The following is a 14,994-nucleotide window of genomic DNA, read 5'->3' on the forward strand; positions in this document are numbered from 1 at the left end:
CAGACATGATTAGTTACCTAGTGTCAAACCAACGTGAATGTACATGCATGTAAGTTCACGCTGGTTTGACATGTTTCCACAGATTAGCCATAGCCCTAGCTCTGCTTATGATCAATCACGAGGCATGACTACATTACCATTTCCACAGATTAGCAGAAAATTAATTAAAATTAAATTAGGTCCATTTGCCCTTGAGAGTTCAATAATAATATATGATTGCTTTGCCTAAAGAATTGTAAAAATGTAGAACCAAATTTGCTAAGAATATGCGAGAAAATATACTTCTGGGGAAAAAAATTCTTACCAAGCGCCGAATAACCTGGGTTGCAAATCGATCTTCCAATTCTGCTGCGGCAACATGGGTGGATGCCGTAAATTGGCTTCTTTGGTGTCGATTCGTTAGTAATCCCCGGCGAGCATTCAGCTGCAGGTAAGTGTGTTGGGCGAATTTGAAACTACGGCGGTTTGGGAGAACGCCATAAAAAAACTCGTCAGTCTCTCCAAAATCATGTAAGTGCGACGATAATATTATTGCCGCTAGTTTCTTTGGCGCATCTGAAATCGTCGAACGTCAAAACCTCTTCTCGACAACTAGAACGCTCGCAGGAAGAAAGTCGATTTATCGGCGATTCCATCGACTTAGGATGTTTACTTTTGCGGAAGTTATCGATATTGCCTTTCTATGCAGGAAGATCGACGGGAAGATGCAAATTTTTCGGCGGCTTCGTTGCGGCGAAAAACAGAGCAAATGTCACGCTTTCTTACTAGCATTTGGCTTGCGATGTAAAAACCGTGGCTTAATGATTTTTGCCACTGTTTTACCTTTTTTCGGGGCGAATATTGGTCGCTACAAAAACTGGTAAGTGTTGTAGTTATAATCTTCACAAAAATTATTTCACGGTTCACAAAAATATTGAAATTTTACAAAATTTTAGAAAGCATATGGGAATAAATAAATTATAATTTTTTTTTTGGAGGGGGGGGAATTTCTATATACATGGAATTATGAATAAAATTTAGGAGCTATTTTGAATTTTGAAAAACTTTTGTGGGGCCACTGCCATTAATTAAATAATGAACTCGTTAATAATAAAACTTGGAGAAAGTATATATAATCTCAATAATGAAATGTATTTCTTCCAAAAATGAATTAATCAACTAAACAATTCATGAACAATAAATTCAAATTCGTTTTAAAAAAATAATTTATGAATATATGAAATAAAACCCAATAATAAGCCAACTCAAGTTAACTTGAATACAGCTACTAAAGCTGTCTTTCTAAGCATTTGGATTATTTAGAAAGTCTCTCATCTCATCATTATATTTTTTTCAAATTTTTATATAAAATACAATAAATAATTTAACTTTTTCAGATCTTAATTTAATTTTTTCAAATCTCAATAATAATGATAATATTAAAAAAATATTTTTATCTTTTATTTAAAATCATCTCATCTTATCTCATCTTTCAATTCAAACGACTCTTAAAAGCACTTTCAGCAAAGCTACATGCACCACTATCAAATTCTCATCGTTAAATGAAGAATCCAAAATGGTCGAGGGCTTTCGAATTTTCCCATAAAGATCAGTAATTTGTGAGATGATGTTTGGAATAAGGCCAGCCTTGAGCCTTGCATGGAAGCTGTCACCAGTGATAATGGCAGAAAATCCGATTCTTTAAGAATCCCTCCATCATACGAAATGTCATAATTTTGAAGTTGAAAAGTCTACTATTAAATTATAAGAAATACTTTAGATATAAATAAATTATATAAAATAATTTTTTAAATTAAAATAATTTTATATGATTCATTAAATTATAAAATTATTTTTATTATAAAATAAATCTAACAGATTAAATAAAATTATATTAATTAATTGATTATTTTTATATAACTGCTTTATGATTATAACAGTCATCTTAAATTATAGACTTTTTTGATTGCGTATGCTACACGGAGTGGATAAACTCAAGCCAACGGCCAATTGGTTCTTTGCCCAATAGCAGGGTCACCATCGTAGATGTGGAAACATGTCGTTTTCAACGTCTAACAAGACCGAGTTAACTCGACTTTAAGGTTGCCGTGCACCATTTAAGGGGTTAGAAAATGTAGATATTCCACTCAAAATCAACCACAACTTTTAATTAATGGGCATGTCTTTTGCATTGACCAGAGGTCTAAAAATCAAGGATATTGGAGTAAGTAGTCCCCATGAATTTGACAACCTCCTTTGGCTGTATATTATTCCTGCAGGCTGTCACACAACCTCCATTGGCATATGATGAATAACCCTATCATTATCTAATTAAGGGGCTAGAAAATGTAGATATTTCAATAATAAATCAACCACAACTTTTAGTCTCGACTTGAATATAAGATTTGATGGGATAGTTTTAGATTAAAATTAAAAGTTGAATAAAATATTATTATAATATCATTAATATTATTTTTTAATAATATTATTTTTATTATTTTAAAATTTAAAAAAGTTAAATTTTGATCATTTGAAAAATTTGAATTGTTTATTGTATTTTATATGAGTATTTAAAAAAATTATAATAATGATGAGATAAGATCAGATATATAAGTTGAGATAGTTTTTCAATCCAAACGGGGCTTAATTAATGGACATATCCTCATATATCCTCATATATGCCCATTAATAAATCAACCACAACTTTTAGTCTCGCTTTGAATAGTGAGATGAGATAAAATGATTTTAGATTAAAATTAAAAGTTGAGTAAAATATTGTTATTATTATTATTATTATTATTATTTTGAAATTTAAAAAAGTTGAATTGTGATCATTTGAAAAACTTAAATTGTTTATTATATTTTATATAAAAATTTGAAAAAATTGTAATGATGTGATGAGATATGTTGAGATGGTGTTTCAACCCAAACGGGGCCTTAATTATTGGGCATATCTTTTGCATTGACCATATGTCGAAAAATCAAGGAGAGTAAGTAGTCCTCATGAATTTGACAAAATGGGCATGACAAAGGTAATGCCTTGTATATTAGTCCCACAACCTCCATTGACATGTGATCACAACCTTATCATCATCTAATTAAGGATTAGACACAATCCGTCGTGATCAGAGCAAGATATTTTTTATAATTTTATGACATGTTTTAAAAGATTCAGCTATTTTTTAAACATCTTTAAATATTTTTAAAAATAAAAAAAATCATAAAATCTTTAAAAAATACTTCATTAGCCATTAAGTAAAAAAAATGTAAAAAATTAAGGTCATATTTGGACATAACTAGAATTCTTAAAAATTCTCAAAGTTTTTCATAATATCATTATTTCTGAAATATCTTCAAATACAAAATATTTTTTCTTTTTAAATTTTTAACTTTTTCGTCTAATTAATTACCTAATCATTATTCAAATAAAAACTCAGTACAACTTTTACAAACTTAAAAATAAAACACAAAAAACAATACAACTTTTCAAATTTTAAAATAAAACTAATATTAAAAAACTTATTTTCAAATAATTTTTTAACTATATAATTTTTTTATTCAATATTTTTCTAGATTATAATAAAAAATATTTTATTTGTGCAAGACTTAACATACAAAATATTTCTCTTATTTTACAATATTTGCAATATTTTTCTTATTTTCATAATTTAAAAATAAGAGAAATATTACCATAATTTAACAAGAGAGATTTTAAAGAAATATTGAAATATTTTGAGAAATATTTTATTTTCCATTTAAATTATGGTAAAACATTTTGTATTTAAATGATGTTTCAGAATTACTAAAATTATGAAAAATTTTGAGAATTTTATTTTAAGGAGGGTGTCATTTTTTTTTGGTTTTTGGTTTTATATATTTTGAAAATATTCCTAAAATTCACAATATCAACAAATTAAATACTTATTTAATCACTAAATAATAAAAAAAAAATCGAGAGAAATGGTTGGGATCCATTATGGGATCCCAACCACTTCTCTTAAATCAGCTAGCTTTTGGGTTTTCAATAATTTTTTTTCTTTCATGTTTAATTGGAAGAAATTAGAATTTAATATTATATTTTCTTTTGAAAATTTATAATTATCTGAATAAAATATATTTAATAAAAACTCCATGTTTAACTTGGTATTTAGCTGCACAATACGTATTTCAGATACTATTTAAAACTTTTTAATATAAGTTACTGTTATAAAACTCAAAATTGAGGACTTTGGAATTTTCCCATGAAGATAAGCGGAATGGGACAGGTCCAAGAATTGCAAGCTCACTAATTTGTGAGATGATGTTTCGAATGAGGCTAGCTGTCACTCACTAATGATAATGGCAGAAAATCCGAGTCTTTGATCAAGATCCATCCGTCACAACGAAACATCGTGAGTTTCAAAGCTCAAATATCTACTATTAAAGTCTCGTTTTTTTTTTTTAAATGAGATAAAATAAGATAAGATGAATTAAAATTAAATTTAAAAATTTAAATAAAATATTATTAAAATTATAGTGACTAATTAATGGTCATCGATCGTGTCCTCTGCATTAACTAGAGGGTCTAAAAATGTATTAGAGCGAGTAGTCTAATCCAATGAATTTGATAAAATGGATATGACAAAGTTAATGCATGCCTTGTATATTACTCCTAGCTGTCACAACACCTACTGGCATGTGATCAACAGCTTTATCATCGTCCAATTGTAATCGTCATGGTCATGACTAGCTAGGACAATATTTTTTTTTTATAATTTAGATATTTTGAAAGACTCTAAAATAGGGGTGATACCCGCCCCCTACGGGGCGGGGCCACCCCTCCCCCGCCTCCCGCCCCCGCATATGCGGGGGTGGGGAATTTCTCCTCGGACCCCGCCACCGCATAGCGGGGGCGGGGTCCCCCGTCCATTAGGCCAGGGTGCGGGGGTGGACCCCCACCCGTCTGCACCCCCCGCACCCCATACTGGGCCTTAGGTCCAGTACATTTTTCTGGGCCCTAAATGGCCCAGAATCGGTTTTTGGGCCACTTTGAGCCCAGAATTTTTTTTTTGGGCCATTTGAGCCCATTATTTAGATTAAAAAGTATATAGATTTAAAAACAGGAAATATATATATATATATATAATCATATATTGAACTATTACGTTATTAACTAATTAAGTAGTAATCATCACTAAGGCAGTACGGCACAATGCTAAAATATTTTGTTTACAATTATACAAATTAAGAGAACTAATAAACTATTATACTATTACAAACTCCTCTAAAAGAAATAAATATTACAAATTGTGCAATTAACTATTGTAGCAACATTACAATTAATTATAAATTAACAAAATCATAAATTTTCAATTTGATCAATTTGATTTTGGGGTGGAGCCGTAGCGGTGAGTTCACTGAGTGGTGAGTTATGTCGATTGCTGTGAGACTGAAAATCAAAATCATAAAAGTCAATAAGTTATAAAACCTGAAATATTAATAAGTTAAAAATAAAACAAATTAGAATTAAAAAGTTATAAAGATGAAACAAAATTTTAAATGCAAAAAACAATTATGGAAGAAATTGTGCAAACCATGACAATGGATTTTTATGTTTAAGGGTTTTGAATTCTAGGGGTTTTCCATGCGAAAGCATTTTCAAAACCTTAGACACTCATATTCACCCTTATTTCGAGACTAGGGTTTCTCTAGTCAACTTCTAATGTGTATTGAATATATTTTTCAGATATGTTATTTTATACATTGGACTTTTGATGAGATGCTATGTTTTCATGGTGGTTTTATTGAAGTGGTATATGAATTTGTTTTGTGTTTTGGCAAGTATGATTCGACTATGTTTACATGTATTTGTCATGTGATTGCATGTTCTAATATTTTCAATCCATATTGCGAGATGCATATTGCTGATTGGGATATATTTGTTTCGGTTTTTACATGTTACTCAAGTATGATAAAGTGTAACATCATGTGTTCATGTCTCATGCATTTGAGTCTATGTTTTCAAAAGGAAAAGGTCAAAGTACATTTTATCATGATCCTAAATGCTAGGACGGGAAAATGCCTTAGTGGAACACTTTGTACACTCTAGAGTATTTAAAGTCAAGTGGAGACCCCTGAGTCGATTAAGTACAGTCGACAGGCCTCAAATGGTTCCTTAGGGAAAGGATACCGGAGCGAGATTACACCTAAAGCTAGTGGGTGTCATACGGTGAAGTCGAAATAAGTAAAGTGCCATAAAAGAATATGTTTATGTTATGATATAGTCACCTTGATCAAGTAGATTGTTGATTGATGTGGTAACTAGCGGGGAACACATGGCTCTTAGGGGAGCCGTGAGGTATCCAACCATATGAATTATTAAATGAACAAGGCATTTGAGCTCCATGTTATGATATGTTATGACATGCGATGATATGTTATGTTATGCCATGATATATTATGAAATAATATGAAATGGCACAAAAGATTGTGATATGATCACAATATGTTATGAAATGATAATAATGCCATGATATGTTATGAAATGATAAGAATGACATTTTTTTTTTTAAAGAGGGCGGAACCTCTACATTTATTAGAAGGCCTCACTTAGGTGGAGGGAAACCTGTGGTACATAAATAGATAAACGAAAAAGCTAAAATGACGGAACAGTACATCAGAAAAAATGCAAAAACACAAAATCCTCCTAACATCATGCTATTGTTTAATAGAGGGAAAACCCAAAGCATCTAAACAAATAATACCCCTCAGTGATCTTAGTGATTGTTTTGGTTTCGAGTAGTGCTAATATTGTTCTTCTCCTAGGCTCAGTCTGGGTGTTGTGTTATTTGAGGAAGAGAAAGGTCAAATCTATAGGTAATTTCTTTTGTCCTAGTTGTAACTCGGACTTCAAATAATACCCTGCTTAATTCCACATGTATTGTAAATTGATATCTTTAAACATTTTTTCTCTTATTCTCTTCGGTTACAGGGACTGTACTGAAGGAAAGTAAAGGACAAGAAGCCAAAGTAAATGGTATAGCAACTACTAGAAAATTAAACACCAATGTTCTGGATCTTGAAGTCTATAGTTATGCTAATATCGAGATGGCTATGAATAAATTTTCATTTCAAAATAAGCTAGAAGAGGGTGGATATGGTCCTTTTTACAAGGTAAACTTTTTTGGTGCTTGGTAATCTATAATTAGACAATGCCTAGTTATCAGATACTGGGCTGCTGCATATATGCTGCATGTTCTACCTTTATAACACTAACCATGGATCGGTGTGTATGTTGCAGGGTGTACTAGCAAACAAACAAGAAATAGCAGTGAAAAAACTTCCAAAAACTTCAACGCAGGGGTTTGAGGAGTTCAAGAATGAGGTTACACTTACAGCAAAACTGCAACATGTTAATCTTGTGAGAGTTTTGGGATTTTGCATCGAAAGGGATGAACAAATGATTATCTACGAGTACATGCCAAACAAAAGCTTGGACTTCTACCTCTTTGGTAAGAATCCTATATGTTCATAATTAGCATAATGTAATTTGTTTTGCAATGTTTCTTAAGCTTTTAGTGTTGAAAGTAAAAACAAATATTCATGCCTCACTTGTGCCCCAGTTCAGCATATATGAAAGTGGTGGCAGCTGCAGTATGAGCAAAGAAAAATTTTGTATTCTTGGTGGCCGGTGCCATCCAGAGTTAAGCTTAAATATAAATCAAGGTGAACTTAGCTTTATCTTAAGCTCTAGAGGGGTTTGACACTTAATTTTCTGGTTCTGAAAATACATGTGAACTGATTAGCATTTTGCTCCTTTGTTTAAGTCATTGCTCTGGAAACTGGTATTTCATTATTGAATTGATGCAAATAGTGCCAGGCGATTTCTTTTGGATTGGAAAAAGAGGGTTCATATAATCGAAGGGATTACTCAAGGACTTCTATATCTCCAAGAATACTTAAGATTGACAATAATTCATCGAGACCTGAAAGCTAGCAACATATTACTTGACAATGAAATGAAGCCTAAGATCTCAGATTTTGGTATGGCAAATATTTTCAGTAAAGATGAACATGAAGCAAACACTGGCCGAATTGTGGGAACATAGTGAGTATTCTTCCCATTAAAGTTGAATAATTTAAGCATTCTTTTCATCCAAGACTAATTGTTGTATAAAATTTACCAATGCAGTGGTTATGTTTCGCCGGAATATGTTAAAAAATGTTTATACTCTACTAAATCCGATGTTTACAGCTTTGGAGTTCTAATCCTACAAATCATAAGTGGCAAGAAGAATGCCTGCTTTTATGGTCTAAATAAAGATTTGAACCTCCTCGAATATGTAATTTGGTTCAACACTCTCTTCCATAATATATAAGTACGAACAAAAATCAAATTTAGCTTATCATGGTCAGTAACATTAATGTATGGGGAATTTTCTGTAATTTCAGGCATATGACTTGTGGAAGTCAGGAAAAGGCAGTTTATAGATCCATCTCTAGATGATATAGTGTCATCATGTAAACTAATCAGATGTCTTCAAATAGGTCTTTTATGCATTCAGGAAAATGCAACTGATAGGCCATCCATTTTGGAGGTTTTTTCAATGCTAAAAAGTGAGAGTTCTGTTCTTACAATCCCCAAAATTCCTACTTTTTCTACAAAAAGAAACGGAGATGAGGGAACTAAATCTCAATTCCAACTAGAAAATTGTTCCGTCAATGATACAACAATCTCCCAAATAGTAACCCGGTAATTAAGCAAGGAGCCCTTTCTCTTCTAAAATATAGTTTCATAATTGGAGAGAAATTTCTGCATATTCTTAAGAGAGAGATGTATACATAAAAGTATATGTATGTACTTCTTTCATTGTACCAAAAAATGCATGCTTATTTTTTTTAATAAGCAAAATGCATGCCCATTGACTAATACTTTATACATCTTTGGTTTTGTTGAAATAATAATAATAATAATTTTATTCATCAAAAAGTAATTCAAAGACATCTTTGTTTTGCAATTTCCCAATGCCAAACTTGGTTGGATTCTTGCAAGAAAATTCAACCACCGAGTACATATATATCATCAACATGGGAAATCTATATTGCTCTCTCATGACATACCAATTGGCAAATTTGTAATCTTCAAAAAAAGAAGAAAGCGACAAGCCACCTGCTAAGAGGAGCTTAAGGCCCGAAGATAGAAATTTGTGTACAAACAAGTTTTAAAACACAACGTTTTAGTTTGATTTGACCAATAAACTCAACAAGAGAAACCAGAATTATAGGATCAACACAGTCGACGAGACCTTGAAATGTCTGTAAATTCGAACACAAGTACTTATTCTTTAACGATGAGAAATAATATATATAGTTTTGGATTGTGAAAGTTTTGCATATATTTTTTTAAAAATGATTAAATTTAAGATTTACTTAAAAAAATATATCTTTTAGTAATAGACATCACTTTTTATTATAAATATAATTTCTTATCATAGAAAGAATAAGTACTGGTGTTCAAATTTATAGACATATCAACGTCTCATTGACAATGTGTAAGTATTGCATACTGCTTTTCAAAAAATATTAAATTTAAAACTCAGAATTATTATTTTTTTAATAATAAATTCAACATTTAAAAAAAAAATACACAAAATTTACATACTATAATACTTTATCTAAGAAAAACGATGGCCATTGATGCTTTAATTTTAATTTTACTTATTAAAAAAAAAACAATGGCAAAACCTCGTAGCGACACGTCACGAGCGAGAATTCTGAGTTCTTCTAGAATCTGCAGAGAATATCATCTTCATACGAAAACCTAACTATCTAAGCCAAAAGTCGTTGTAGGGTATTGGTGGAGGTGCTGCTACCAGCTTGGCCTCGTTTGTTTTCAAGAAATATCTTATTTCATCTCATTTTATCATTATAATTTTTTTAAATTTTTATATAAAATAAAATAAATAATTTAACTTTTTCAAATCCTAAAACAAAAATAATATTAAAAAATATATTCTAACAATATTTTATTCAACTTTTTAACTTTAATCTCATCTCATCTTATCTCATCTCTGAAAACAAACGAGCCTTAACAGTTCTGTATCTTGAAGCATAAAAATCTGCTATTCTCATCATTTCATATTACCCTGCTTTGCTGTATGCAGAACTTTTCTTCTGCAGAATTCTGCTGGAACATCTCTTTCTTTGAGTGCTGGATTTCGTCACCTGCCTTTGGGTAATATGTGTTGACAATATTCTTCTATGTCGTCCAAACTGGCCACCCTCTTCCTCGTCATCCTCTTCTATCTCCCTCTCAAATGCCACTGTTCAACCCCACAATCTTGGGTCAGAGCCGGCTACTATTATTCGGGTAGCGAAACCGTCATTTCCGATATAAATTCTAAGCTTTTCACGCACCTTATATGCGCTTTCGCTTACATTAACTCCTCCACCTACCACCTCTCCATCAACTCCTCCACCGAACAACAGTTCTCTACCTTCAACCACGCAATAAAAACCAAGAACCCGTCCGTTACAACGATTTTGTCGATATGGGTCGGCAGAGAGCATTTGTTAATCTTCTTCTCTATGATAAACCAGTCCTCTTATAGAAATTCTTTCATTCAGTCTTCCATAGAAACAGCTAGGCTTTATGGGTTTCAAGGTTTAGACCTTCGTGGGGTTTTGCCAAACGGAAGTAGCTCGGACATGGCCAACTTCGGTACCCTTTTGGACGAGTGGCGAGTTGCTGTAAATTCTGAAGCAAAAAATTCAAGCAATCCAGAGTTACTCCTGGTCATGGCCGGCAATCGTCTGCCAGCTTTGGGTTCAGTGATTTACCCAATTGATTCCATGAGGAGGAACTTGGATTGGGTACATGTAACAGCGTACGATTACTATTTGCCTGGAAGGGACAGAGTCACATACTTTCATGCAGCTTTGTTTGGCCCTTCGAACATGGCTAATACGGATAATGGCATAAATGAGTGGAAGAGAAGAGGTTTTTTGCCAAGCAAGTTGGTCTTGGGGTTGCCTTTCCACGGCTATGCGTGGACACTTTTGAGCCCGCAAAAGAATCCAACGGGTGCAGCCTCCGCGGGTCCGGCTGTCACCATCGACGGTTCCATGGGCTACAAGTTCTTCAAATCGTTCCTTAGAAGCTTTGGTCATGAAGCAGCTTCCGTGTACAACGCTACTTCAGTAGTGAATTACTGCACGGTTGGGTTAACTTGGATTAATTACGACGATGTGGAGGCTATTAGAGCTAAAGTTTCTTATGCAAAACAAAAGGGTCTGCTTGGTTACAACGTGTTTCAAGTCGGCAATGACGACAATTGGGTGCTTTCTAGAGCAGCAGGTTGGTTACATTCACACATTTACATAGCACTTCTTAGATTCCATGTGGTCTGTTTCTTTTATTCCTTTGTATTGAGGAACAAAAACGAACATCGTTACAATTGTTCATTAGTTTTAGCGAAAGAGATTCCATGTTCTGTTTTCATTTCTTGTTTAAACCCACCAATGAGCCATCAACCAAGGTGTCACAAGGATTTTTTTTTTTTTTTCAATTTTTTATTGCTTACCATGTATCTGTATTTGAGAATGGTTAATGAAGTAAAACGATTATAGCGGACTTTGACTTGGTGGATGTAGGCTAATTGGTCGAACCACGTAAGCCTCCTATCTCCTTAATTTTTCTGTTCTCTTGCTCTATTACTTTCCAACATATTGAGCTTGTACTTTCCACATTAGGAGATTGATGCATAAGAACTGAAGTGAATGCCAGTGAAAATGCTGATGCCTCTGTCTTGCCTCCACACTTAAATTTTGGTTTTAAGCCATAACAAGATTTCTGCTATCTTGGGGGCAGAGATGCCTGTTTCTGAATTTGGTCAACACTGTGTACTCTTAGGTCTTCATTATCTGCTTGTGGTCATTTTCACATATTATGCATGCTTCAATGAAAGAAACCTAAAGAATCTTGTTGGACATTCTAATATCATCCAACTACCTCTGCAGCTCAAGTTGAAGATGAAGATCAACAGAATAAGAGAACGTCATTGTTTATAATTATCTCTGCAGCTTTTGCGGCTGTGATATTAATGAGCACTATTGCGTGTTACTTACAGGGGAGAGGTAATTTTTCGTACTCTGAGACCACCATTAACCATGAAATGAATGGAACAACATCCACGTATTTATGAGGTGGAATTACTAAACATTTTTGGCCCGTCTTTTTTTTATTATTATTACAGGTTCTATAGATAGTGCGAAAAGATTCTTGCATAAAGTAAAAAATAATCTATCAGCTGCTGAAGATTTTAATAGCAAAGCTTCTAATCTGCAAGTATTCAGCTATAGTTCCATTAGAGCAGCTACAAATGACTTTTCAAGTGAGAATAAGCTTGGAGAAGGCGGATATGGACCTGTTTACAAGGTAACATTTGGCAATAGATCAATGTAATGCTTTATCTGGAAGGAAATTTTTGAAACGCATTGTCAAATGTTATATAATGAACAACAAAATCTCATCTCAGAGTAACATCAAGCCAAAGACACAGAGCAACCTTTTAGCTGTAAACCATAGTTCATCTCAGCCTTTTAGAACGATTCTCTCTACCATTGCCTTCTGCCACTGATTCCTCAATTCTTCTTCATCAGTTTCTCTCTTTTTTCATCAAATTTCTTTCATGATTTATTCAGGTTCCCATTTCCTTTTTCTTTAGAAGGCAGGAAAGAAAGTGTCTAATTTACCTCTCTTCCACTCTGTTTTCTTAATTCTAAATGGGATTTTGCTACAACAATTTTAATGGTGAAAATCAGTTATGGTGATACAGTTTTCCCATGACATTATTATTCATTCTGTTCATTACCTGGATTGATCTGTTGCTGGGAACAACTATGCATTACTAAACAACCTTTGAAAATCTCTCAACTGTGTAATGTTTATTAGTTTAAAACCACATACCAGATAGGCCATTTGTCTGAACAGGAAGATGGGATTTTATGAGCTTTTCTTTTAATTATCTTTATCTCTTGATAAACAGGGCTGACATCTGCACAATGAAAATGGAATAGACAGTTGCACATGTTTCTGTTTGTGCACACTATATTTTAATTGATAGTGATATGAGATACTGTTATAGGGGTTAATGACTACCTATATATATATCTATACATACACACACACATGTATAGGGCCCAATAATAATCAGCACTATGAGTGGCTCTTTATACTATCTTTGGCGGGTGGTACTAACGAGGAATGTGGGTTTTCTTAGGGTAACTTACAGAAGGGACGAGAGATAGCAGCAAAGAGACTTTCAAGAACTTCAAACCAAGGCCTTGAAGAGTTCAAAAATGAGGTCATGCTTACCGCAAGACTTCAGCATGTAAACCTAGTTAGAGTTTTGGGATATTGCACCGAGAGGGACGAAAAGATTTTGATTTATGAATACATGCCAAACCAAAGCTTGGATCTATACCTCTTCGGTCAGCAATTTTTTATGCTTCCTATCACAGTTTATATATAATGCTGAAAAACATATTTTTGTACTCAAAAGCTTAAATGGGTCTAACCAAGAAGTGTTGTGATTTTCTTGCCCCTGCTCATTTTAAAAACTAATCAAGTATTTATTTAACTTGTTGCAGATCCAACTAGAAGGTTGCTTTTAGATTGGAGAAAACGTGTTCACATCATTGAAGGTGTTACTTAGGGGCTTCTATACCTCCAGGAATACTCAAATTTTACTATAATCCACCGAGATCTAAAGGCTAGTAACATATTACTGGACAATGACATGAACCCTAAGATATCAGATTTTGGGATCGCTAGAACTTTCAAGAAGGATGAACATGAAGCAAACACAGATCGGATCGTTGGAACATAGTAAGTAGCATGCCTTTTCATGAAATTTGACCTGTTTTTTGTAGTATTCATTTTTTCACTGTTACATGCTCTACAGTGGCTGTGTACCTCCCGAATATGTGAGAAAAGGTATATACTCGACGAAATACGACGTGTATAGTTTTGGAGTGCTACTTTTGCAAATCATAAGCGGCAAGAGGAATACATGTTATTGCGGGACACATGGAAATTTGAACCTCTTAGAATATGTAAGTTACTCAGTGATTGTCCCATGATTTTTCGTGATATCTGCAATTATCATTGAAAGTCTTTTTGACCTGCAAGGATGAGTAACTGTTGCAGGCATATCAGCTGTGGATAGAGGGAGAAGCGTTTGAGTTTGTTGATCCATCACTGGATGATTCATCTTCTTCTTGCAAACTCCTAAAATGCATGCAAGTAGCTCTTTTATGCGTCCAGGAAAAGCCTGTTGATAGACCTACCATGTTAGAGGTTTCTTCAATGCTCAAGAATGAAGCTGGAACCATCGATAGTCCTAAAAAACCTGCTTTTTCAATTCAAAGAGATGAAAATGAGGAAGGAAATTGTCTTTTGCAGGAGAACTTGTGGTCGGTCAATGAAGTGACAATTTCCCATATGGAACCCCGATGAAAAGAATTGTATTGTTTTGATTTCACGACTTTTTGTTTGCTGAAAATAAAAAATCCAGTAATTTTAGAGTCGTCTCTACGCGTACAAAACAACAAAGGCAATGCTCTTTTGGTCAACATTTCAAACAACATCGTATCATAAGCTTGAATACTTTTTAAATAGGAATTGGGCTAACAATTATGGTTAACTAGCTTATCTGTATCCACACTATCACTACATCAAGTTTTTCTTTAGCATTCCATTTCAAAATTTGAGTCGTGGATTGATAGAGTGAGTTTGTGGTTTCAGCTAAGGCCAGATCTCTTCTTGAACTCGTGGTTGGAGGGTAGATTGGGGCAGAATGCAGGATCCAGTTTCAACGTGAAGTTGGCGTAGCGGAAGGTATTAAAACAGAACAAATAGAAAATCTGTGTTTCCTACGTGCAAAGGAAGAAACAACACAGTAATACTTTTGTTTTCTTTTCAATCAAAAAAAATCAATCCCCATTACAATGCTCAATCCGCATATAAAGAATGGT

General features: G+C 33.3%; 2 pseudogenes; both read left to right on the plus strand.

Moving 5' to 3' along the window:
* Positions 1 to 266: 266 nt before the first annotated feature.
* On the plus strand, positions 267 to 8,830 carry LOC121267099 (annotated as a pseudogene).
* Positions 8,831 to 10,050: 1,220 nt separating this feature from the next.
* Positions 10,051 to 14,547, plus strand: LOC121268531 (annotated as a pseudogene).
* Positions 14,548 to 14,994: the final 447 nt, after the last annotated feature.

The sequence above is a fragment of the Juglans microcarpa x Juglans regia genome, chromosome 5S, assembly GCF_004785595.1.
Source record: "Juglans microcarpa x Juglans regia isolate MS1-56 chromosome 5S, Jm3101_v1.0, whole genome shotgun sequence".
Classification (NCBI taxonomy): Eukaryota; Viridiplantae; Streptophyta; class Magnoliopsida; order Fagales; family Juglandaceae; genus Juglans; species Juglans microcarpa x Juglans regia.